The sequence below is a fragment of the Brienomyrus brachyistius genome, chromosome 13 (genome assembly GCF_023856365.1).
Source record: "Brienomyrus brachyistius isolate T26 chromosome 13, BBRACH_0.4, whole genome shotgun sequence".
Taxonomy (NCBI): Eukaryota; Metazoa; Chordata; class Actinopteri; order Osteoglossiformes; family Mormyridae; genus Brienomyrus; species Brienomyrus brachyistius.
Window position 1 is genome coordinate 18,689,905 of NC_064545.1, and position 25,861 is coordinate 18,715,765.

Below are 25,861 nucleotides of genomic sequence, written 5' to 3' on the forward strand. Positions count from 1 at the left end.
AAAACAAAATTATGAATGCTTTTCGCCACTCTGACCTGTCTGACAGCAGTGACTGAGCAAAACAGACAATGAATTGCAAGCAGCTTTGCACAGTAAATGTTTGCCCCCATATAATGTTTTACAACCAAATTGTTTTGAGAGGCAGCCTCTGGTTTCGAATATGTAATTCAGCTCTGTAGGACAGAATCCATTATAATTTCTCTAATACAACTACAGTGGGAGACGGATTGAGTCTGGAGGTGATGGCTATAGAGGGAAGGTTACACAGGACCACAGGAGAAGAGCATGCTAAAGAGTAAGATTGATCAGCTGCTCCAGGATGCTATTCAGGAAAGATACCAGTACCTCAAAGCCACCTTAATAACGTTATGTCAGCGTTCACAAATGCTAAGCTTCAACATTCTGGCAACCATTATTCACATGAAAGCTTGGTTGTAGGGTTCGCTGAAAGCATTAAATATAATTTGACAACCACTTATATGAATGAGACATAGTCAAACAGGAGGACTAGCTCTCGCTAGGGAAATTTTGGCTAAATGTGTATGTGCATGCAGTATGTACAATAAATGCAGCCGAAGGTGTTACTGCAGTGGTCTGCTCACGCAGGCAATGAATAAAAATACCCATGAATCATTGAGTCAGACCACCCTATCATCCAAAGATCCTCCTCCATAACCCGCAGGTACGTAAGCTCATACCACAGACGTGAATTCTGTTCTTTCCGAATTTCCATATGTATATTCAGACTAAGTGATTTGTCAGAATTTAAAGCTTGTAATTCCCCCTTCCAGTGGTTTCAAAATGTATTCACAGAAGAAATAAGGTATTTCCAAAAGCATATGTTCGGGATGCACCAAGAACTAGACAAGCTGTAATTAAATACAGGAATAAGTCATGGACACGAGATGTTCCATGAGGGTCTCTTCTGGATAATTCCCACCCAGGGTGGACCCCAACCTTGTTCCCTGTGCTGCGAGGGCTAGGTTACTGGTTTGAGCCCCGGCCTCAGCAGAATAGTCACATGTCTGTGGGCCCTTGAGCAAGGCCCTTAACCCCCAGCTCTAGGGCCGCTGCACGTTGGCTGACCCTGCTCTGTGATCCCAAACTTGCTCTCACCTACATGTGTGTCATGGAGAACAAGATGGGGAAGGCAAAAAGAGAACTGCCTCGCAGGGATAAAAGTATCTCTATTCTATCACATTTACGCAGAGAAAGATTTATATCTGTCATCGACTACCCCCCCCCCCCCCCATTTTAATTGGCTTCCCACTCATGGCAGGACCCTGGAAGGGGCAACATTAGCTAGGAGAAGTGAGTGAGGAGAAGAGGAGTTGGCCGTGATGTCCCAGTGGGTAAGTGTCCTCCTGGGGGCTGGACATTATATCGGCACCTGCTGGGAAAAGCTTAAGGTACAGAGGCAGACTGAAGGCACTGGAAGTGTGTTGCTGGTGTGCGGAGTTGGTGTGTTTATAGACCTGACAAAAACATATTTTCCTATCAGCAAAAAAAAAAGGTTTGCACTTTATTCTTCTGTATGGGGAAAGATGAGAGATGCATCCGCAGTGAAATCAGGCCTGGCAGACAACAGAGGTCTCAGCTGAGCTTTTCAATCAGCAGCGAATCCTTAATGAGGCTTGAATCTTCGCTGGTCTTGGGGTGTAGACTGGGGTGTAGATTCAAAAGCCTGTATGGTAGGCTAGGAGAACAACACACCATGTCAGAAAAGCCAAACATCAAGGGGGCGTCGATGAAGGTCAGCTTAAACACATTGACTGGTGGTGGGTGATTATTGCTCAGGATCACGCAGAGGAGGGCATGATGGTGGGAGACCAGCCAGTCCCGCAACAGATAGTGAACTAGATTCTGGAAAAGCACGATTCGTCTTTGAAAACCATAGCGCAACACGGACAACAATAAACATGTGTGGGCCGTAATCCATCAGCCTGCACAAAGGACTGGTATTAATTATTAGTTTGTTTTATTGTTTCATCAGATTCACCTGCCTGCAAAAACATGTATAAGGAAAAAAAAATTACAGAATTTATGCAAATCACGCATCTTCTGCGGTTTTCAGCCCGAATCCAAACATGTAGCTGTCAACCTGTGAAATTACAGGCGTGACTAAACAGGGCTACTATACTGCTGGGAAATATCCGGGTAAATACAAGACTCAAATTGAGTAAAGACCCTTGCTAGGTATATGTGGGTCATCTCGCCCGCAGTCTTTGTCCCAGAGGTGTGGTGGGGGCACTTTGAAGTACTTTGAAGATGGGTGTCAGGACAGGGGCAGCAGACTGAGGCGTGTGCAGAAGTTTAGCTCCAGCCAGACAGAGCTGTTCGGCAGCCTCTGGCTCGCAGACAACTTCCAAAAAAGGAACGAGGCCCGGAAAGTTCTCTGACTTCTAAAGGAGAGATAGCTGCATACCAGATCTGCTGAAATGAAGGCGCATATAGCGAGATGAAAAGGTGAAAGATGTGCTATTATACTACCCTCATTGGCGTTTAAAGCCATCCCTTTTCAAAATGATTTTTATTTAAGATTATTCGCTTTCTTCGTATTAAACTGTTTATAGCTGTGAACATCTCACAGAAAAATTCATGTTAAATCTCTTTTGTGTCCTGATAATACTGCCCTGCCATCTGCGGATCTTTTCACATGGTCGGACTTGCTTTCTTGTTCACTTTCGGTTTTGACCGTAGGGATTCGTGGGCAAGGTGTGCGTAACAGTGTGCAGTAATGAGGTCAGTATTCCATCCATCCATCCATTTTCCAAACCGCTTATCCTATTGGGTCGCGGGGGGTCCGGAGCCTATCCCGGAAGCAATGGGCACGAGGCTGGGAACAACCCAGGATGGGGGGCCAGCCCATCGCAGGGCACACTCACACACCATTCACCCACACATACACACCTACGGGCAATTTTGCAACTCCAATTAGCCTCAGCATGTTTTTGGACTGTGGGGGGAAACCGGAGTACCCGGAGGAAACCCCACGACGACATGGGGAGAACATGCAAACTCCACACACATGTGACCCAGGCGGAGATTCGAACCCAGGTACCAGAGGTGTGAGGCAACAGTGCTAACCACTGCGCCACCATGCCGCGAGGTCAGTATTCCCCCAAAGTATTTCATTTGGTCCTGTATCTGGTTGGCTGCCAGTCCTGTAACACATACAGTAAGTGGATGAATGTATGGATAGATGTATCTGGATATTTTTACCACAAGTACAGTTTCCTGAGTCTCTCGAAAAGCCAGAGCATGAAAAGCTGCTTCACTGCGCTTCTGAAAGAGATGATTATTGTCTAACGGTCTTATGAAAGCTGATGGAAGGTGCCGGTAGGGTATATTTCATGAAGGGGAGGTTATGGCTGCCAAGATTTAGTTTCTTCTTTTTTCGAAAGGCTTTTATTATATTTCTGGCTTGTTTACTTTCCAGCTGAAGATCAATGCTGGTAATGGGTCTGGACTTTCCATTACACTTGGGATTCGGTCCTGATGTATTGTAAATCACTCGCTCCTTGTGAGGTGCAGCCAGTGTGTTAAGATCTCAATGCATGCATTTGAACTGACCACTCCGAACGCGTTTGGACACATGGGGTTGACGTTCTAGCGCGAGACCTTGAGGATGTGGTGTGATTTCAGCGACGCTCTTTGAGGTCACTCAAGGCCAGTCTGGTAAGCCTATTACCTGGATTGTCCTGTGTGTAACCGTCTAGATAGTGATCCCATCCCTTCGTTGCTTTCCCATGAGACTCTGCCCTCTCATAGAGAAGGATTAATTATACTCTAACTTAATAAAAAGGTGATTATGGTGCAGTGACATGCTGTAATTACATTAACAGCAGTAGTGGTTGTGATGAAAGGGAAACTGAGAACAAAATATAAGATTGTTAATTGACAAAAATTTGAATAAAAATGCGGGACTCGAAGAAAAATGTGACAGCAATCATTGCTTCTTATGATTCACTGCTTAAAAACCCCTTTCGGGCTGTCATTTATTCCGATCAGTTCTCCTAAGCACACATCCATTGAATGATGATTGTTCATTGAAAGACTCGAGCGACATAATTGCCTCCAAAACCTGTCCTGAACTGCATCCCAAGTACGACTAGACAAGGCAAAACAAAAGGCGTGCCTTTTCAGCTGGCTGCCCCCTTGTCACAGAGGGCGAAATGTCACGGGCCGAGGCAGGGGAATCAGCAATAGTCCCAGGGCCACCTGGGTAACCACAGGAAGTAATGAGGAGACTGACAGGGGCTCGGGAATTGGGGTTTGGAGATAGAGGAACAAGTGGGGGGACCAAGTTCCGCTCAGACGGCAGTGAAATGTCAAACGGTGGAGTGAGCGGGAAAGGTGGCTCGGGGCTGGAACCTTCAGTGTAATTTGGGAAATGTCAACAGGCTGGTTAGAGAGTGATTGTGGGAATTGTAAAGTGCTCTGCTCAAACTTTTACTATGAGGCTTCAAAGCGAAACCGGCCATTCCACAAAACACAGTAGCAGCGTTTCCCAACCCGGTCCTATGCGACCCACAGACAGTCCGCATTTTTGCTCCCTCCCAGCTCCCAGTAGGGAGCAAAAGTGTGGACTGTCTGGCAAGAAGCTGGGAGGGAAAAAAAACGTGGACCGTCGGGGGGGCCCCTGAGGACTGGGTTGGGGAACACTGCAGTAACAGATGGGTAAGAGGGACGTATAATCTGTGCATCAAAGTAACTGATAATGCGGGGGCAGGGTCACAGCATGTGACATGGGCAGCCATCCAAAGCATGATGATACATATATCAAAAAGAAAAGTGTTGTGAGAAGGGTCCCCGGTGGGTGGGGGGGGGGCACAGGATGCCACTCTCACTACATTCACATCATTGCACTGCAAATACTGCATCAATACACTGCAAATTCTCCGCTGGCCTGTGACATCCCGTAACCCCTAGGTGACCCCACCATTATCAACCACACACTGTATAATATTACTCTCTGGCAGATGAAAATGAAAAAATCTTTGTTGGCTACACTAAACAGGCAAACAAAAAAAAAGCAAGTTCATACAAAAAAGAACACAGAACAAATTAATATCTCACTGGTTAAAGGTTGCGGAAGAGCAGTTTCTGGCCTGAGCACCACATGGCAAAAAATTTGAATTACTTGCCAATCCCAAAGTAACATAATGGTCTGTAAAAAGTTCTGTTCCTCCGGGACAGTGGACAGATACACGGGGTACCAGTGGAGGCTGGAATGGGGGAACTTTAAAAAAAAAAAACAGCTGACTGGAGGAACAGAACCGCTAAACAGCAGTCTGGCTCTAATTAAAGACCGGAAATCTACTCAAGATAAACATAAGGGCTGAATGTCAGCTCTCCCCTGTAAGTGCCTCGCGATGATATGCTACCTAGGGAAAACACGGCTCTCCGCTGATAAACAGTAACTGATTTTTAAGCTCTGGGTTTCACCCCTCCCCCTGAAAGCCTACACCCCACCTCTCATTCAATCTATGATCGTTTTGGAGTTTAAGTATCTTCCCGTTCCTCCTTCTTCAGCAGAAAAAATTATTTTGATAATGAACTCAGCTCAGATTAAAAATATACTGTTCCTTCGTTTCAGGGTTTGATTGATATTTTTAAGTATAAGGTTACGGTGCTGTACATGTGTGCCTAATCGTTTATTTCACTCCATTTCCCAGCGTGGTTCGGGTCACTGTTTTGATTAATTCCATTGATTCTTCATTGACTCGCCTCTTGTCCATATTGTCAGTCTCAAAGCTGCATGTAGACGAACAGCAAAGGCTGCACTCTGCAGAGATCCGTCTCACTCATGCCCGTTCTGTACTGCTGAACATACCTATGTGGAGGAACGAAGTGCAGGTGAAAAGTTTGCTTCTGAAAAGGGTACTTTGAGTAAATGGCCTTTCAGATATGTTTCAGGGGGCACTGTCTTTGAACTGCATAGATGAAATCTCATCCAGAAATGCCTCCCAGATTCGTCCTGACAGACCCCGAGTGTCTCTGAAGTGATAAGCTATCATTTCCATTTGTTAGATATCTTTCAACTTACTAGTTATTTTCCTTCCTGCACAGACTGTTAAAGGTTTGAACTCACTGATGCATTAAACTGAATATTCCTGCTCAGTGGATCCGTTTCTTTATGATAAGCCTAATCCATCTTAAACAAACGGTAGAATTAAATAATTATCCATTCAACTTCCATTACCTTTTATTTAGTTCAGGTCAGGCTGAGTCTGGAGCTTCTGCCCCAAGGCGGACTGGGTACAAGGCAGGGAATCTGCTGGATGAGATACCAGCACTTCACAGAGTACACAAACACAGGCTAAGGTTACTCTAGAGATAGATTCATCTTCCTGAATGTTCTGGGAGTACTGGGGTGCCACCAAGAAGCCCACACAGAACACGCCGCCACACAGCGGCAAAGAAAGGGACACAATCTGTCAAAGCAATTTAAGCACCGTGAAACGCTGATACAAAAGACCGAAGGTTTACGCATAAATACTTTGTGGAAAAGTCCCCAACAAACACCAGCACCCTAACCCCAACACCCGGACATTACGCAGACAATGACAGGACTGTTGGTAAAGCTGCGGGCTGTTACTGATCTCCTATGGGGACAGTGTGAGTGCGGCGGCTGGAACCTGCAGCACAGGCAGGGGAACACAATCTGGCGATGAGGGAGAGTGTGGGATCCCTGCAGGTGAAGGTGGATGGTTGGGGCTCATCGGTCATGGCTGCTGTCTGCTCAGAGAAGGGGGGGGGGGGTCCAGCCGGGGGCAGGAATGCCCCATATCGCAGTACCATTCCGTTACTGTGTTAATGGCTAATAGATGGGGCTGTGCTATCCTCCATACACCGGTGTCATCTGGACCATCGTGAAACACACGGTGGCGCTGTTTCGGTTCCGGTAAAGTCTCAGCTGTAATGCACAGTTGACTGTGGCTATCGGGCTCAGCCAACTATGAAGAAAAGGCCTCCTTCTTTGACTTTGTCTTCAAGATAGCAGGTTATTTCCATGCTCAAAATGCGCAACTGGGCAAGAACCAGAGCAAAGTTATGAGACTTCAACCTGCCGGCAGTTCTGAATGATTGTAGCGACAGACAGGAGCTGACTCTTCTTTCTGAGGTACGCACTCATGCACAGACACACTCCTACACACATCTGGGCCCCTGCCCCACCATAGTTTGCCCCTCCCCCCTTCTCTCACCAGGGCTGGAAAACCTCAGCTCCCTTACCTCCTACCACCCTGCACATTGTTCCGCAGACCAGTTCTCAGCACATGGAGAGCAGGCAGTCCCAGAGCTGTTTTGATACCCTGAAAACACAGCTAAATAATTCCTCACATCAGCATGTAAAAAGCCTATTCGTTGCACATTGTGGTGCCTACTAGCATCACACTCCCCTATAAAATAATCTGGATATCCCTCAGGATATGAATCGCACTATATAAATGTCATACATTTTTGAGACAAGCCTACAACTCTATTGAATAAGCAGTTTTGGGAAAGATGGATGGATGGATGGATGGATGGACGGGTGGATAATCGACACCAGATATTCCCTCATTGTTCTCGAAGGTAGGGATTCCAGAGTTGCCGTAATTTGTGGTCTGCAGAATTTGTACTGTGGTAGGAAGCAATGTGGGATTCATTTAAAGACAAATAGGAGTCCAAAATCTGATCACATGATCATATTCCACAAGGTTTTCAAATATGCGGCCGAAAAGAGATCCGCTTTTTATGGGACTACAGCAAGAATCAGGAGAGAATTTACTACAATAAAGCATTTCTGAAAAGCAAAAAGGCAGCTTGATTTGCTAATGGTAGTTTTGTCATATTATTTGTCATATTATTTGAGATGTAGGTACAGACAAAAAGATATAGTCTCTGTGTTGGTAAATAGTGCTTAGGCAAATAACATGTATGGGGTATTATAACAGAATCATTAAGATAGTGTCTTAGAAATATTCTAATTCAAAAAAAGTAAATAGATTAATCTGATATGTTTTAGTCTGGGATCATGAAATATAACAGATGAAAACAAGCAATAATTCAAAGCACTGCCACACTTCCAACGTGACTTTATACAAATAATATCTATTGTATCGGCTCCCCATTGGACTGTGAATAATCAGCTTTAGCATGTTGCACGTAATTGGAATGTCATTCAAATACGAAACATTCCACAAAGAGCCAATAATGCAAAGATCCCAGGCTCCATCTAAGATGATTATCAAAGGATACATTTGTTCCAGGTCAGAAGGGAAACCTGAAAGTCCATCGCTAATTTGGCCAAACCAGTAATCACCAAACAAACAGCACAGACAAAAACAAACGAAAAAAATCCGCGCTTCATTATCATGCAGAATAAGATGCAAAGAACGATCACTGGAGCCATAACAGAAAAGTGCGTTATCTTTATTTATTACTGCGCGCACTTATCTGACGCTTCATACGAAGATAGGGTGACTGTATTTTGTTTTGGGAAAAAGAGCACAATGGAGGCAGGATGCAAGGAGCAGCATCAAAGCAAAGCATTTATACATAGAAAGTATTCTGATGATACAGTAGAAAGGAAATGTCAACATGAAACAAAGTCATTTCAGGCATAGATGCCAAAAAAGAGTCCAAGAAAAAAGAGGATGTATGGTCACCCTAACAAAGACAACTGATTAGTTTAACTCTTTCACATCACGGAGTTGTTAAATGTTTTAAGGTTTAATTTAGGCATTAAGCACCATGTTTGGGATCCCTGGCAAATCAATAAGAGCAAAATTCTTGATGCTTATTGGCCACGCAAGCAACCAATGGTGAATCATGTTTTATTTGTCCCCTGCCATTCACCCCGTGTGAAGGCAGTATTTACTGAATTATCATTTGCTGATGAACACATGAAGGTGATGATGAATAGCTGCCATTGGTGAGAGGTGGACAGAGGGATTGGGATTGGGCGTCGATACCAACAGGGAAATGCTTTATATGAGAGTTCATCAGAACACTGCGGCCTTGGAAGGCTAAATTTGTGGACACTTCTTCAGTGCCTCTCCTCCAATTATTTGGTGTCCGTTTATAGCAAGATAATGAATAGAAAACGCATATTTCTAGCGACAAACAGAAGAACTCAGAGGACAACAGGACAGAGATCAGAACAGCAATAGCATACTTTTGACTATGGTTTTTATTTAGAGCAATGCTGTTCTTAAACACAAAGTCGTTTGGGCATAATTACGCAAATATGAAATATCAGTGCAAGACTGCAAGTTTGTTCACCATGGCAACAAAAAACACCTATGGGAGTCATGCATAGAGAATAGTAAATCAGGTGAATCGCATCTGGAAAGTCACCACAACAATGCACGGGGAGTCATTTTACAAGACGGTCGTGAAGGATTTCCTGACATTCTTCTGTGGGCGATAGTGTCTGTGGTGTTAACATTAACCAAGGGCTTTGATGAAGAAATGCGCAAGAATGGCAGCATTTCACAGGGGCTGGAGAAGACGTGAAACACCAGTGAGAATCCAGACAGTACGAAGGTTTGCCGATAGCGATTTAGTGACCGCATCGCGCATGATAAAGGTCCTTTTAGCAGGAGTCTCAAAGCTGAGATAAGAGAGGACATGAGGAAACGCCCCAATCGACTCCATCAACACCATCAAATAACTGCAGTTAATGCAGTGTGGAGTAACCCTGGGGGACATAATTAGACCATTTAAAAATACCCACCACAGTCACGGCCAGTCAGGAAAAGTTTAACTCCATCAGAAATTTAGCAAAGTTTTTAGAAGTAATGCAGAGCATCCGCAACATAAAAACTTTCATAGTAAGGACTTGAGGTACACGCAGGAGATAAGCCAGGTCATTTCAGTCAGGAGAGACACCACTCATTCCAACAACATCCAGTCTTACTTGGTACCTGCATCAGTCTCTTCTTCCTCCGCATGACATCAGGATATGTGAAAAAAATAAGATATAGAATATGACAACAAGGCTTTTGTTTGTATACCAGTTGTCAGGTATTACTAGACATCTGGATGTCGCCTGATGGATGCCGCAGATCTTATTGGGTACAACAAACAATTGATATAGGTGAGTGAAACAGGCAAAACACTGCAAATACAACATGTGTGTTATCGACCATGGAATAGAATATAGAGCGGGTGTATCTGGGCCTCCTAGAAGATGTTTTGAAAATGTGAGTAAGTGATCTTTGTGTCCTTGCCTGAAGAGAACATTAATGTTATTGCATGGACATAAAAGAGTTATAAAGCTCAACAAAAAAAAAGCTCTGCGTGTCAGCATAGAATATACTCAAGACAGGATGACATTTAAACACCAGGGTCTAATTTCAAAGTATTCTGTCCACCTTTTGTGGCATCTTGAGGAAAGGGCGGCCACCTTAACGAGAAAGTAACGGAGCAAAGCGTTTAAAGGATTTTTCAAAATTATCTTGTGTCATTTTTTCCAGTTGGGCGATTCGACTCACAGTGTTTAATGTTCCTTTCTGGCTGGTTGGGACTTCAGAGTCATGCTTCCGTGAGACTGCGTAAAGCATTCGGGACTCTCGTGATGAAGAGGGCTTGTGCAAAATAGCTGGGTAGTTGAGTGAGCGAACGCTGTGGCACTGCTTTTAAAGAGGCCAATTACGCACGTACTCATCACGAACCGCCCTCGACACAGCTGTGTGATGGTGATGAGCACACTAAGGGCAAAATCGGATCATGCAATACAATGACTCCGCAGAGCTATTTTGAAGGATACTCATCTGCAAACCACAATGAATGAGATAAAATGGATTTACCATCATGCGTTGCCCCTGAAGTAATTCCACAAAATGCAAACACCTAATGAGGCTATAATGAAAAATGATGAAACAGGTTCTCTTTCTGCCTCCCTCCAATATCCATATGCTGTCAATATATGACAACCATCATCTTTTGTACTTTGTCTTGTTCTACTTGGACAATCCGATTCCCATTTATAGCTGTGTGTGTGTGTGTGTGTGTGTTTGGAGGTTTTCCTCCACTCTTCATGTGGGTTTCTTCGAAATGCGGATTCTTCCTGCATTCCAAAGACGTGTTGTTAGGTGAATTTGTGTCTATAAATTGCCCAGGGTGTCCCCTGCCTTGTATTGCCCAGGTGGCCAATGCAAATGGATGCATGGATTATTTGATATAATTGAAAATATTTTAACCCTATAGGTTCTGATGGGGGGTGGCATGGTGGTGCAGTGGTTAAGCACTGTTGCCTCACACCTCTGGGACCCGGGTTCGAGTCTCCACCTGGGTTACATGTGTGTGGAGTTTGCATGTTCCGGGATAGGCTCCGGACCCTCCGCGACCCAGAAAGATAAGCAGTTTGGAAAATGGATGGATGGATGGATGGATGGATAGATAGAGTGTTACCCAACAACTGCTTAACCCAGGATTGTGGGGAGGGGAAGGGGGAGCAAGGATGGGTACACCCTGCCCTGGATGAGATGCCAGTCCATCACAGGGCACATTGGCAATCACAGAGTAGCTAACAACGCCATACATGTATCTGGAGAACAGGGAGAGTTGCGATGGAATTTGAACACCCCATCTCTTTAAGGGCTACAGCCACTGAAGGGAAGTCGCCCTCTGCAGAGATTAATATTTCCCAAACATGTTGTCCTGCACCACCATTCATCATCCGTACTGCTTATCCGATATAGGGGAGTCTGTCAGGCTGCACAGCTGCGGCACCATGGATGCGATGCCTTTGCGTTGCAGGGTGTTTCGTTTGTCTCTGCGTTTGAGGATAATGACGTTTGTGTTACACCACGTCTCAGCTGAGGTCTGATGGCGATTCTGTTTCACAAATTCCAGTTCAGTTTGCTCTAATACTGCACAACGGAAATCTATCCTGCATGGTGAAATTATAAATCAGAAATACCCATCTGTACTTTCTTAAACAGATAATGTCTCTGACAAAGGAGAAAAATGTTTTCTGATCAGGATAAAAGGTGCTGCTGGAAACCATCTCATCGATACATCTTGTTTAACGTTTTGCCTGCTTAATAAGCAGTTAAAAAGCTTGGTTTTCTTTCAGAAAAATTGAGAACCATAAACATTTGACATGAAAGCAAGGGCTGAGAATAAGGAAGGTGCCAGCAAGTGTCTGGCTGGGTCAGCAAGCACTCTGTTTTCATACTGGTTAGGGCTGGGCTGTAGAGTGTATACATGGGTTTTTCATTCAGCCTCCTTCCTGGATATTGGAGCAGCTTCAGTGATGTGCACAGACCAAACACAACATCCAGTCGGGTCTTCTAAGCTGCACCTTCACTGAATCACTCATCCTCAGAAAGGTATGTGATTTTAATCCAAAATTAAAAATAAAGTCACAGGACACAGTTCCAGCCAATCAGCTGCAGGGGGTGTTCCTGCTCGTTACACAGGACAGGAGGAGGGGAGACTGTGTTGTGTTGTTGTGTGGCTGGGTCCAAGACACTTTTTTTATTTCCACGTTTACTGTGCTGTGGCTGTGTGGAAACTCCAACCTTCTTCAGCGCACACACTGAATGGACAGCCAGCCGAGCGTGAGGAGAAATTTGCTGAATTTAACAAAAAGTGTATCAGATTAAAATCTCATACCCTACTTTCAACATTCATTCCTGGCAAATGTCACCTTCTACACTAGGGGTGGGCAGTCATATCCACAAAGGGCCGGTGTGTTTGCAAGTTTTTGGGGTAACCTTTAGGTCAGCTGTTCAAACCCAGGTGTGAGGACTCTTCAGCTAATCAGTCCTCTAATTACTAATCTAATTAGGGAGTTGCAGTGAAAACCGGCATACCCAACGGCCCTTTCTGGATAATCTACATCTACTCCTGTTCTACACCATATTGGTGTGAAACTACGGTCTACAATATATCTGTGGTGTACAATATATTGTAAGTATATCTATATTTCTTTCATACATAGTCAAGGATCCTTTTTAGAGACTCTCTTTACATTTTATGAAATAGGATTCCCTTTATGCACTGACTAATCAAGCCTAAACACATAAGTATGTAGACTTACAAATTATAGATGACTGGTCTTTAATGTAACAACTGACTGGAGATGCTCTCTGTGCCTCAAGTATCAGTTTCCTTTAGTGATCTTTGCTCTGTCAAAATGTTCAAGACCTCAAAACATCCCAGCTAATCTGTCTCCTGTAGAGCTGCAATCACAAAGGTCGTGGACACAGTATCAGTGGAAAGGATCTAAAATAGCATTCAAAAGGCATTTTGAAATGGAGTTATTTAAAAAAAAAAAAGCAAGATATTTCCAGCATGTTTATTCTACAAAGCGTGGATGAAATGTTTGAAATACTTTGAATGCAGGTGCTTGGCTTGTTACATAAGTATTTCATAAGCTTGGACTCCTCCATTGCAAAAACTCATAAAAATCAGACATTTAATCGTTGTTTTGCAAAAAGAGTCAGTCACATAGTACTCAACTGGTTGGTTGAAACAAAATCCTAGTCTGGATTTTTACGTTCTGGGCCTGAAACTGCCACCTCTGTTGTTTTTATGGTCTGGGTTTGACCCTAGATTAGTACCGTCTGCTATAACTGTAGGGAATCTGGGTATTGGCCATTGGCATACTGAGTTTTTTCTGTTAACCTGTTTTGATGTTTGGGTCAATTTTGAATTGTGTGAAAGGGTTTCTTGGAAGGTATACATCACATTACATACAATGTTTGTTGGCAATATAATCATATAAAGATTTCAAAAAGTGGTTATAAACAGGAATGTTTGGAAATGCCTGGAGATGTTGCAGTGAGCAGGCCCTCAGCGCTCATGCAAGGTTCGAACTGCATTCCAGGTATACGCTTACAGAGAGTACAGCTGCCTGTTTGGGGCTCGCAAGCTAATTCACTGCTGTTTGGCACTCATGCGTCAGCGCTCACTGAATCTCCGCGTTTGCATTTAAGGACGGCATATTTTCTTTTTTTCTTTATCAGACTTTGATATTTTCATGAAAATTAACACTTCAAAAGACCGCTTCTTAATAACTTCGCCTTTGTGGATTAAAAATGTCTAAAAAAAAAAAAGGATCTCTATTTTGTCTCTGCGTAGAATTTCACTAGCTTAAGATATCTTTGAAATTTTTGTTTTCATGGCAAAAAAAAAACAAGCCAGACTTTCGCTATGTGGCGTAATAGCAATGCCTCAGCGTTGAAGACATGGGTCATACGCCTTCACACTGCTGCTATCCTTCACAGATTCCACATACGTAAACAAATTTGAGAAGCAGGACTCACTCCACCAGAAAAACCCTAAAGGAATCCAAGGAACTGATGCTGTCTGCTCTGTGGGGAACCTCATGAGGGAAACATAACTTAATCAAAGCCTCTATCCTGTTGGTGACTCTTCACCTAATTGTCTGGACTGGGCTTCTTAATTATTTCAGGTCAGGGGTGCAACCTAATTTACAGTGAGTGCTACTTCTACAAATGGAAATAATCTGGGATGGGGGGGCCATGTTGGGGGTGGGTGGTGAAAGTTGCCGACTAGGCGAGGGTGCCGATAGTGACAGCGCTCATGGTTTGAGACAAATTAACATAATTGATCTGATTTCTGCAAAGCGTTACAAGGGCTGTTCATTGGCTCCCTGCAAGCCACTCCACACACACACACACGCAATAAAAAATTAGGGGCATTCACCTAGCTTTTGCAGTGCAGGAGGAAAACTACATCACTACCCCTTCTTTGATATATTTTCTCCAAAAACCTTTTGTTTTAGAATGTTTTTTTTCTAATGGCTAATCTGCAGTGTTACCCAGTCTTTTGAAACCATGCTGGGCTGTAATGCACCCCTGGGGCGTTCATTCTCTGTGAGGAACAGAGGGACACTGATAAAAGCGGTCTGCCCATGCTGAATTTACTGACGTCCCATTAGCCGTGACCTGGAAAGTCAAACCCGTCAGAGTTGACGTGTGACTACATCATCCAGGGATGTCCTGGTGAGGAGCAGCTGCCATTCGTCAGACTGTCTACGGGGGGAGATAAGCTAGGGGGCCCACAAGAGAGGGGGGATCCAAGGGAATGGGGGACACAGTGTAATATATACACAACTTTACTGGCTGTCACTGTAACCATGGAAACAGGAACACCCAAATGTTGCTGTAAAAACTGGCAACACCAGAGAGACTCTTACAGGAAAGATGCTTATCTGAATATCTACAGCTGATTCTCTAGGCACCCTCTAGGTCCTGTTGGCCATTGGGGGTTGGGGAGCTCAATCATGGAGCAGCTAACCTTTAAAAATCAAGTAGAAGGAATGAATTAATAAGACCTAAAAAAAGTAACTGACAGTATTACAAAAGTAATAAAAAAGCAATCAACAGTATTACAATAGCAGGTACTGGAGAATGTGTACCAGAGTGCATTCTGGGAAAACAAGGCTGTCTTAACCAACTTTGTCTTCTGACCTCTTTTTAATAGGGTCATTGCATTTTTTTCACAGTTCCTCCATTTCTTTTCCACTTTTATAAAATTATTTTATAACTTTAACAGAGGTTTATGGGTCATAAAAGACGCTAACTGTATGTACCATACAATGAGAGGTCATAAACCCAGTTAAATGCTGAAAATATTTACATACTAACATTATTTTGTTAGTTTATATTCACCTACCCATTTTACATAACTGCTTATTCATTTACAGAGTCAAGTCACTATTATTAATTGTTATGGTTTTAAACACTGACTACATATAACAGTCTGAACTCTTAATCTAAAAGGTGACACAAAACTCATTTCTGTAATGCTTTTCATTAAGTGCATCTTCATAATGCATTTATAATGCAATCACAGAAAATTAAATGCACCTTCATATTAAGGTATACTTGCATGCTGCTTATGAATATTTTATGAATGCTGTATAAATGCATTATGAAGGTGCACTTAATGGAAAGCGTTACCCTCAGTTAATTTCAATTTGTTTTATCTAGAGTTTTTAACAAGGAACATTGTCACAAAGAACAGAGCACACAGTTCCGGGCCTGATAGTGGCAGCAAACAACTTCTTTCAAGAGAGGAAACTTTGGGAGCAACTAGACTCAAGGGGAAGGCTGTCTTCCTCCGGCCTGCACAGAGTAGAATAAGTTCACATATATTCAGGCAGGCATATTCAGGCAGATGGTGCGACAGCATAGGTATGCAGATGAATTATGGAGCAGACTGGTAGTCAGTTAGGCAGACAGATGGGCAGGTGAGGCGATTCAGGCAGGAAGAGTAGACTAGGTAAGCAAAAACACAGCCAGGCCATAAATGTCAGCTGCACTACACTCAGTGAACAGGCAACACCTCTGAAGGGCCAGGCTGCCGTACAAGTAGAAACGAGTGTTGTCCTGGCCTCCAGCAACCCTAGGAGACACCTCAGCGGTGTCCCATCACAGCCAGCCCCTCAAGCCCACGCCTCCTAATCAGCCATCTTTGCCTGAGATAAAGTTAAGCTAACTGAGATACCCTATGTGGTGCAATAAAAAACTGCCTCACTGTGAGAGAACTGGATTTTGGGAAGTCGAAAAAGTTCTGGATATGTTGTGTGGTCGGGTGCTGTGTGAAGCGATGTCAATTTGCAGCAGGTGATGTGGCAAACGAGTGTCCTGTGTCTTTATGTAGAAGTTCTGTATGAAAATATTGACTCAACCATATAATCCATTATTAATAACTGAATGACTGTAGGAGGTTCACTTTGAAATATTTTTCAGGAGTGAAATCCAAATTGTTGCTTTAGTTGGTGAATTCTGAACACCTGCAAATAATTGCCATGTTAGATTCAGAAGCAGAATATGTGGAGAGAGCAGGAGCATATTTGTAGTATATAAATAGGTCTGCGGACGGATACATTCTGTTCTCCCCCATATTGACTTTCCCTGCATGTGGGTACATAGTCTATAGATATGTGGATATGATGAGACTTGTGCAGTGGGACCCTGATATTCTCTGATATTCTTTAAACCTAATACAAGGCTATTAAAGTTCTTGATCTGGGCAAAGCTGCTTTGTTTCATGGGGTGTGGTTTAGTGTCATCCTCAGGCAAAGGTTAGTCTGAGAAGCATTCTTTCCCATTGAGATTCTTTCTTTCTCTAGGTACACATTCCCTATATTTGGCCTAGCTTCTAGGACAGGTGTTGCCTTAGACATTAAGTGCAAGAACCAATGACTTAGGGGCTCAAAAGTGTTAGAATACAGAACACAAAGGACTCGGAGCACACAACTGATGCACCAGCTGGAAGCACAATGGAAAAACATATATGCAACTTCAAAAATCCCTGCAGGGACAAGGACAAAAGTCCAAGTCACTGGTGTCAGAAGCCTCTGGGCAAATGAGATGACAGTCATCCAAAGGGATGTGAAAAGCAGACCTACAGTCCTCCATAAATGCATCGTCACCCAAAATAAAGCATTGGAAAGACATATGAATATGCAAAATGAAAAAATGCAGGCTTTTCCGCTTCTTGCTGGGTCCTGAGTTTGGTGAAGAATTTCTTCTACGTTGGCTAACAAGCTTGAGCACCCTGGTCATGTGACACAATTAGTGCCATTGTACCGTATTTATGAAATATCCATCTGGGTGGAGAGAGAGTTACTGCTGACTGAACCTTCTCTTCCACATTAGTGAAACCTTTCGGTTTTACAGTGTTCCCAAAATGAAGGAACTACACTCCAGTTGTTTTTGTAGGTGTTCAAGCCCAGGGTGACATATGGCCATTTCCAGGCTTATAGCAGGAACACGCGATGACAAGACCATGGGCATGTAATGAGCTGCGGTCAGTCACTCAGGTGCAAATTCATCTGAAGCTCCTCAACACCAGAAATGCGAGAGTTTGTTTTAAAAGTGTTTTTCTGTGGAGTTTTACTCACTACCTCCATGACGCGATTAATCGCCTTACATGAGTGAGTTAACACAGTACTGGTACAGTGCTGTTCTGTAGCTGCACTCTTGAAGCTGAGAGGATTGGATTGCACTGAGGAAGGTCACTGCATCTCACAGCCCCAGAAAACTGCCAAGCGAGACTCTACTTTGTGGTCACCACCCCCCCCCCCCCCCCCCCCTACCCAAGAAGCCTGCAAAAATGCACTAGCCCATCTCTCCACTGCATCTCTGCAACGTCTAATTATTTAATTATTTTCATGCTTACCTCCTCTCAGTCATTCCTTGCCCATGCCGTAACGCATGACGTGCCAAAGCTTCAGGCTGATGCCACTTGCATTCTGGGATTTTTCCCGTCCCACGTAAATGGTAATTAAACCCTGTCAGGTTTAGAAAAGCCATTTTGGTCTGGCTCTTTTTTTTTTTTCCCCCACATCAAAAGCCATCTCATGTTTTTCAAAAAGGTAGGAAGGTCACGTGAAGGTTTGCTATTCTGCTCGTATCCACGGCTGCTGCGTCCAGCAGGGGAAGGCGCTCCAGTGGACCGGATGAGCACAAGGAAGCCTGATGAATGTTCACAAGCTGCATCAAAGAGATTCTCCATCAAGAGAACACTAACTTCACCTTCACTTGGTGTAAATGGATGCTGTAGAATAACCACATTAAAAACAAAAGGAAAAATCAGCACGACAATGACCATACAACATCCAAGAACCGTAATCGACACTGACGAAACATAAAATCCATTTCATTAATGTATGCGAGGCACATACTCACAGTCACGTACAGTATAAAATACAGACAACAGAAATAACCAACCCTAACAAGTGGCATTGTGCCGATCAATTTACGTAGGCACGTGCCTCCCCGATATTTTGTAAAAATGTAACGGAAATATTAGTTATTCAGTCAACCTCTAACATGCCTACCTTGACACTGAATAACATGGCATTAAAGTTGCAGCCAGAATAATCTGGCCAATGGATGAGTTTCTTCCGTTAGATCGCATCTCTTAATCCCCTCCCCTATCCCTCAACATTCATGTCTTCTACCAATAACGCTACACATCATCAATCACATTGTGACATTCATGACTCACATTGTAGCAGCAGTAAACAAGGTTATCTATCTTTAGCTGTTTACCATTGCTAGCCGAGTAAATGTGCTAAGATGTATGAGAAGGTAACTGAATTGTATCTGTCGTTTCTCCATGGACATATAGGTGCATTAGCCTAAAACTGTTAAAATAAATCTCACGTGTCTGCTTGGGAAGCCATGTAATCAATGTGCTAGCGCAGACATACTGTGAAGCTGCGGTATGAACTTACATTAATGTTAGCTGACATTAGCCAGCAAGGTACTGCAGACCAGCTCAGTTTGTAGTTTTGCCTGGACAAATTACGCCGTGCTTCACGATTTGCTATAGAGCTACAAACACCAACACAACAGCCTTTTCCATCTCCATGTCACATCTTTTGAACACAACTAGCAAACTATTTTCTGACTGACGTTAATTAGCTAGTCATCTAGGTAGATGTAACTCTTCCACTGCTTATGTCATTTCTAGATCACTGCACAGTGCAGTAAGTGAACCGTAAATTGTTGGTATTTACATGGGGTGTTTCTGCCCATTAATCTATGAGCCAATTGTTTTTTTTGTGCATGTGTGATTTTTCTGTGTGCCTTTTTATGTCTTGTGGTGTTTTGAAATGGTGTTTTGAAAATGTCTCTTACTTACCCTGACCATTCAATGCTATTGTTTTTGTACAACCGTGAAAACTGTATAAAGCAGTTTGGTAATTGTTTGGTAAAAGATACAATGTTCTGTGTGTTTTTTGTATTAGATGAAGATGGAGGTTCACTTTTCTCAAAGCTTTACTGCTTTAGATGTAGCATTTTAAAACATATTCCAGTTCTTATTTAATTAGGAAGTCATACCTGTAATAAGAGTCATACTGATAATTAGACCTTCAAAATTTATTCAAACATGGAAAATTCCACCATCTTGGTGCCATCAGGGTTCTTACAGCTCAGTATGGGGTGATTAGTAACCGGAGTTACATACATTCATGGCCATATTGCCCCCGGTGGCGAATTATACAATGAAATTCCACTGCAGCTGGTTTGAATTTACCATGTGCGTCGAGGCAGCAGTGCGGAAGAATGGATGCGTGTCACGTTTCCCAGCCATTGTGCTGAATCATGTCAGCTCATAACACATATTTGCATTTAAACCCTGGCTCCCTCTTTCACAGACAAATGAAATGGGCCGAGCCGCGGCGCTACGCTAAGCGCGACGGCGTTTAACAAGCCGCTCGGCCGGGCAGACTTCGATTCACCTCGCTCTTTTCATCAACACGATGCGCGGATGAATGACATTCGAGAAACGGTGCTGTTCGAAAGACCCTGGACTGTTTACTACCCAGTCCTACACACTGTCACACATGAAGTGTTGAAAATGTGACATCTTGGGGTATCTTCGAGGCAATGACCGGTGACAGGGATTGCGCTCGGGGATTCATTACACCTGAGCCCCCTCCTGTGATGATGCCAATCCACCTCCTGGTGAAAACTCACCCGCCTTCATTCCCGCCAGGTCTCTGCCCTCCCCCGAGATGGGAATGAACCTTCCGATCCTTCCTTTCTGTACCGTCTCACACGAAAGCTCTGCCACCGTACAATCTCACTCAGAACATATCAGTGCTTAATCCAGAATTACTGACTTCAAATTCAAGTTGCAGATTCATATTAAATTCAGGATCCCAAGTACAGTATTATCCCCAGAGTGTAAAATAATCTAAGCTTCCTTACCCTGAGATGTAATTTTCTGGGCTGATTTTTGTTTTCAGTCCTTTCCTGCATGTAGGATATTCTGTAATGTGTTTCTCCTCCATATTCATTAATCCATGCGTATGTCCCCCCCCCCCCCCCCCCCCACACACACACACACTGGGCACACAAACACAAAGGAACTTTCATTAGAGCTCACAAATAAAAGGGCTTAAATTGAAGACCGCTTTGTTTAATTAAACCCTTTTAGCAATGGAATGTATATTCTCTACTGTGACATTAATTTGCTGGTAGGTTAAAAGAGCTGAATACATCAGTAGCACCAGTGACTTTACTAATTAAACAATGGCTTTATTAATTAAACAATAAACATTCAAATAAACACACAACAACAGCTGCTCTGCATGACTGCTTCCATTACAGCGCCATACATCTCAATAACCTTTCCAGGTGTTAGTAATAATGGTTAAAGAAAAAAAAATAAGCTTGTGTTGTTTAATATCTATGTGATGTATGTGAGAAATAACACAATAAAGTGCAGTGAGGGTTTTACAAAACAGAACAGGCATAAAACGTTGAAGTGGCAGTGGTGCATTGGGCATCACTGTAGCCTAACTGTCGTCGCACTGTAGCCTCACTGTAGCCTTACTGTAGTCTCACTGTCATCGCACTGTAGCCTCACTGTAACTTTATACATCCATGGCTGTAGGTCCAAATTCTGTCCCGGGCCCTGTGGAGTAGTACTTCAAATTGGGAAAACACAGGTACCAGATTTGCCAACTTTGGTCAGCTGGCTGGAGTGAGACTTTCAAGTCTACATGCACACACACACACATTTACATGTATGTAACACTTTTATTACCTTGTAAATAGTCTGTAGGGTTTGCAAACTACCCAAGCATTTTTTTATATAGCTAATAATAGGTTTATAATGGAATAATTCGGGTTTTCCGTAAGATTTCTTGCAAGAGCGTGAGAGTCTGGAAGCGAGACTGCCACGCACATGTGTGACCGTTGGCAGCCCTGCATGCCCTCCCCTTGTTGTTCAGTAGGCTTCTGACAGATTATGAAAGATGCAGGTGGTAAGTAGTGGCCCACTTCAATCGCTAGTGTGGAGTTTGCACGTTCTCCCATGTCTGTGGGTTCCTTCCAGGTCCTTTTGTTCTCTCCAACATGAGGTTGAGTGAACTGGCGTCTCAATACTGGCTGTAGTGTTTGCCTGTGTGCCCTGTAACGTGCTGGAAATGCACGCAAAGTGTCCCTGACTCCAAGACAGATGGATGGAGGGATGATATGCTCTGCATTAAGGTTCGTGTGGATAATTGCTGAGAGGAATAATCTTTAGAGTGAATACATTCAGTGTAGAGCTGACAAAGTAACAAAAACGGCTTCCTAAAGGGAAAGGTGAATGCTGGATTTTCATTCCCGTGGCCCCCCTACTCGGCTCAAACAGCATTTTCGCTAAAACGCCCCCTCCGTCGCCGTAAAATCCCTTCACAACCCGCCTGAGCCCCGAGACAAACCAGCATCCGTGTGGGAATGTGCGCTAACTGAGTCAGTGTGCTAGTGGATGTTAATCATTAAAGGTACACTAATACATGCAAATCTGCTGCTAAAACACGTGCCGTAATTACCCCTTCTACTCTGTCCTTTGTAAGTAATTAATTAAAATATTACGGGACACAAATTAAACTGAGTGTACAAATTGAATATTATAAGCAAAACACTTCATTTATAGTTGAAGTAACATGTTGACAAGATAGACTGGATATCTATAAATTAAATGAAGAACGAGAGTTTCCTCCAGCAAATTAATTCCATATTGGATCAAAACGGAGCTGACTTTTAAATAACACTTTATGTTTCCATATGTTTTCATTTTTTTAGTAACTCTACTGTCACGTCCTGCCCACCACATCTGCCTGACCTTCCTGTCTCCTCCCTCCTGTCTCCACCTGTTGAGTATTACCCCTCGTTAGTCTTTGTATTTAACCAGTTTGTCTCATCGTCACTAGTCTGGTCATTCACGTCGTTCCCTCTGTCCGCCCGTGTCCGTCCTCGGTCTCGCCTTCTCGATTCGATCCCTCGCGATCTTCTTCATTTCCAGTTCTTGTTGGTTTAAGTTCGATTAAATCCCTTTTGTTTTGCCAAACGCCAGAGTTGTCGCATGCCGCCACATCTACTCGGTTTTTCAGTCTTCAAAGCTGCAGCTCAGGCCCGCTGGATTAAACTGACAAATAAAACAGATTCGCACATTCCCAGTTGGCGCCGTCGTTTGCCGTTAACGTGACACCCGGGGGCACCAATCGCTCTCATCCTTGTTCCTTACATCGCCTTCTCTGTTACTCTGGCCGATCTGAGATAAGCTTCCCCTGTGGAAACATCTGTAAGGATGGCTGCGGGCTGAGCAGCAAGCACAGCTATTCGACACGGAAATGGGATGAGGGATTCATAGGGTTTATTGGGAGGTAGGACCTGAGGTGGATTTAACAAATTCGGCAAGCTTGGCGGGGGGAGGGTGACATACAGCCATCCTGGGGTACAAACAAAAATGTTAAAAGGACCTTGTCGTCGATTTCAAAGGACTAAAAATAGGTATAAGGTTGGATATTAGGGTCTATGTTTACCAGTTCCGAGAGAAAACGGAACTCAATACCCAATTGTACATCCTTTCAAAATACCCAAATATCTACCTACATGCGTCTGTATTTCATAACCTCTTATCCGCTGGAGGGTTGTGGTGAATCCAGATCCTTTCCCAGTTTAGGCAGTTCCACTCTGTGTGTGACATAGAAACTGCAACCTACATAAACTGCTTGTCTTTGGACTTGTGGGGGGGGGCACCCTGGAGGTGCGAGGCCACAGTGCTACCCATGGAGCCACAGCTATGTTTAAAGCAAAGGAAGGAGATGACTTGGAAAGAAAAAAGTTGGTGTGATGTTCCGATAGTCTTCATTGCGGTGATGCTCGGTGCTTCTTTGACATCCTGGAAGAAGGTTTGCAGACTGTTTGTTAATGAAAATGAGAGAATGAGCCCTGTGCCACAATCTGACATGCTAATGGATAAAGTTCTCAGTCTGGCAAGAGCGTCTGTCCGTGGATTAAAGTAAGTAAACCCAAGAGAAATTAAACAACTCAGTAAATGATTTATTAGACCCCAAATGAGTTTCATGTTTAAACTGACTCAGTATACTTGTAATCGAAGACACTTCCTGATGCCAGTCAGGTCTCCCATTTTCCTTGAATTTCTATGATGCTGAATCTAGGGAAACCGAAAGTTCCGGAATGTATCCCTCCTCATATACACACCGACATCGAAAGGCAGCGCACAGGGTACTGCCTCTGTCATCATCCCACCCGTCAAGAGATTCCTTTTGTTAAGGGTGAAACATGATCTAATAAAGGTCACAGTTATAGCAACTATGAAGTAGATTTTCTGTCATATTTTTTTGTTATGAAATAAAACTTGTGTCAGGATTGAAGATTAATCTACGCTGCATCTCTGTGACTTACTTACAACAATATGTATACCTGGAAACATTGGAAAACATATTAAACAAACTTGATTTTTCTTCCTGTCTGGGCACATTCTCAGGGCACAAGCTCACACAGAGCATTTATTCAGTGCTGGGAGAACTCCAGTCTGTGAAGGCTCTTGTTATGCAGAAGAGAAAATGCCTAATTGCTTAACTTCATCTGGTTTTCTCCCAAAACAAAAACAGACTTACTTACCAACTGGTTGGGACTGTTTAGTTGGCCCTAACAATTTTAAAGGGTAATATATGCAGCATAAGGATGAAGCTGCTCTCGTTCCCTTAACGTGAAATATCACGGCACAGCTTGTTAGGGAAAGGATCCACATGAGCAGGTCCTCTGCTTCACCAAGTGAGAGAGGATTCCCCAGTGGCATGATAAATACTGGGGTCATGCCAGACAATGCAGGTCCTCACTAGCCAAAAGGGAAGCACCCATCCATCTCCTAGTCGCTTAACCTCATCAGGGTCACAGGAGGGCCTGGATCCTATCCTGTGCAGTGGGGCTGCAGTGGAGCCACTGTGGCACCCTATAATCGGACCTAATAGTGTAATTGCCATAATAACAGCAGAAAATGAGTCAGAAGAGGCGATTTTGTTCCTAAGAGACTTGACTAGATGGCCCTCCTCCAGAAAGCTGAATCGATACTCGCCACAGAATGTGGGGAAGGGAGGACAGACATGCTTCTTCTACCCTACGAAACTCCAGCCAGGTATCTCTCAGGAAGGGTCAGCAGGACTGCTGACTTTGGTCAGCAAGCTGGAGTGAGATTTTCAGTGTGAGACAAGTCTGCACGACAGGGTGGCTGCCTAATCCATGTCAGGTGGCACTCCGAGCTACTTTTACAAGCTACTTTAAAACCGTACGGCTCCTGTGCTTGGCTAAATAATCCAATGGTTCTTGTGCTTTGACTGCCGTGATTGAAAGACTCATCCATCCATTTGACATTAACATTAGAGACATGTGTAATTATGGGGGACTGACCAATCGGCACACAACAAGAACTCGATACTAAAGTGAAATCCAGGTCTTTTTAATTGAAATGATAGTTTACAGACCCTGTCCTGGCTCATAGTGTCTCCCCTGAGATGGATCGGGTGGTCACCCTACGGCACAAACATGCACACGCATTTAGATGTATGTAACAGTTTCATTACTTTGGTTTGCAAACTACCCCAACGCTGTTGATGTAGCCAATTTTAGGTATATAATGGAATAATGTAGATTTGCTGTAAGATTTCTTGCATGAGCGCGAGAGTGAGAAAGTGTGAGTGTCGCGCCGGATGTGTGAGAGCTGGCAACCCTGGGTCAGGGTATTATGGTCTGCTGTAATATATATGAAGCCTCTCCTGGTAACAGTCGCCAGCACACTGTGGGAATCTCATCCTTCCGAGGATGGCGTGTAATGTTGGAATCCCAGAGCACGTGGGATCTTCAGAAATGATTCTTTTACTATGTTGCAGCTGAACAGCCAGCAGAATAATGAATGCAATGTGGAGGGTTTGTTTGTTGTCTTTGTTTTTTAAGTGCGCTGAGTGAGTAATAGCGTTAAGTGTTCTTATGGGAAATAAAATCACATATTTATCATTCTACTTTCTAGAGTGTTCTCTCACTATATTAAGGGGTTGTATGGACTACATACAACTGAC

At 43.6% G+C, this 25,861-nt stretch overlaps 1 long non-coding RNA gene across 1 annotated transcript in view; it reads left to right on the plus strand.

The window, feature by feature from the left end:
* The first annotated feature begins 12,818 nt into the window (after window positions 1-12,818).
* Window positions 12,819-25,861, plus strand: part of LOC125706342 (uncharacterized) — a 44,860-nt gene continuing 31,817 nt past the window's right edge. The window contains exon 1 of the long non-coding RNA XR_007381976.1: window positions 12,819-12,909. This is a non-coding gene — a long non-coding RNA (uncharacterized LOC125706342). The remainder of the gene's footprint in view (window positions 12,910-25,861) is intronic.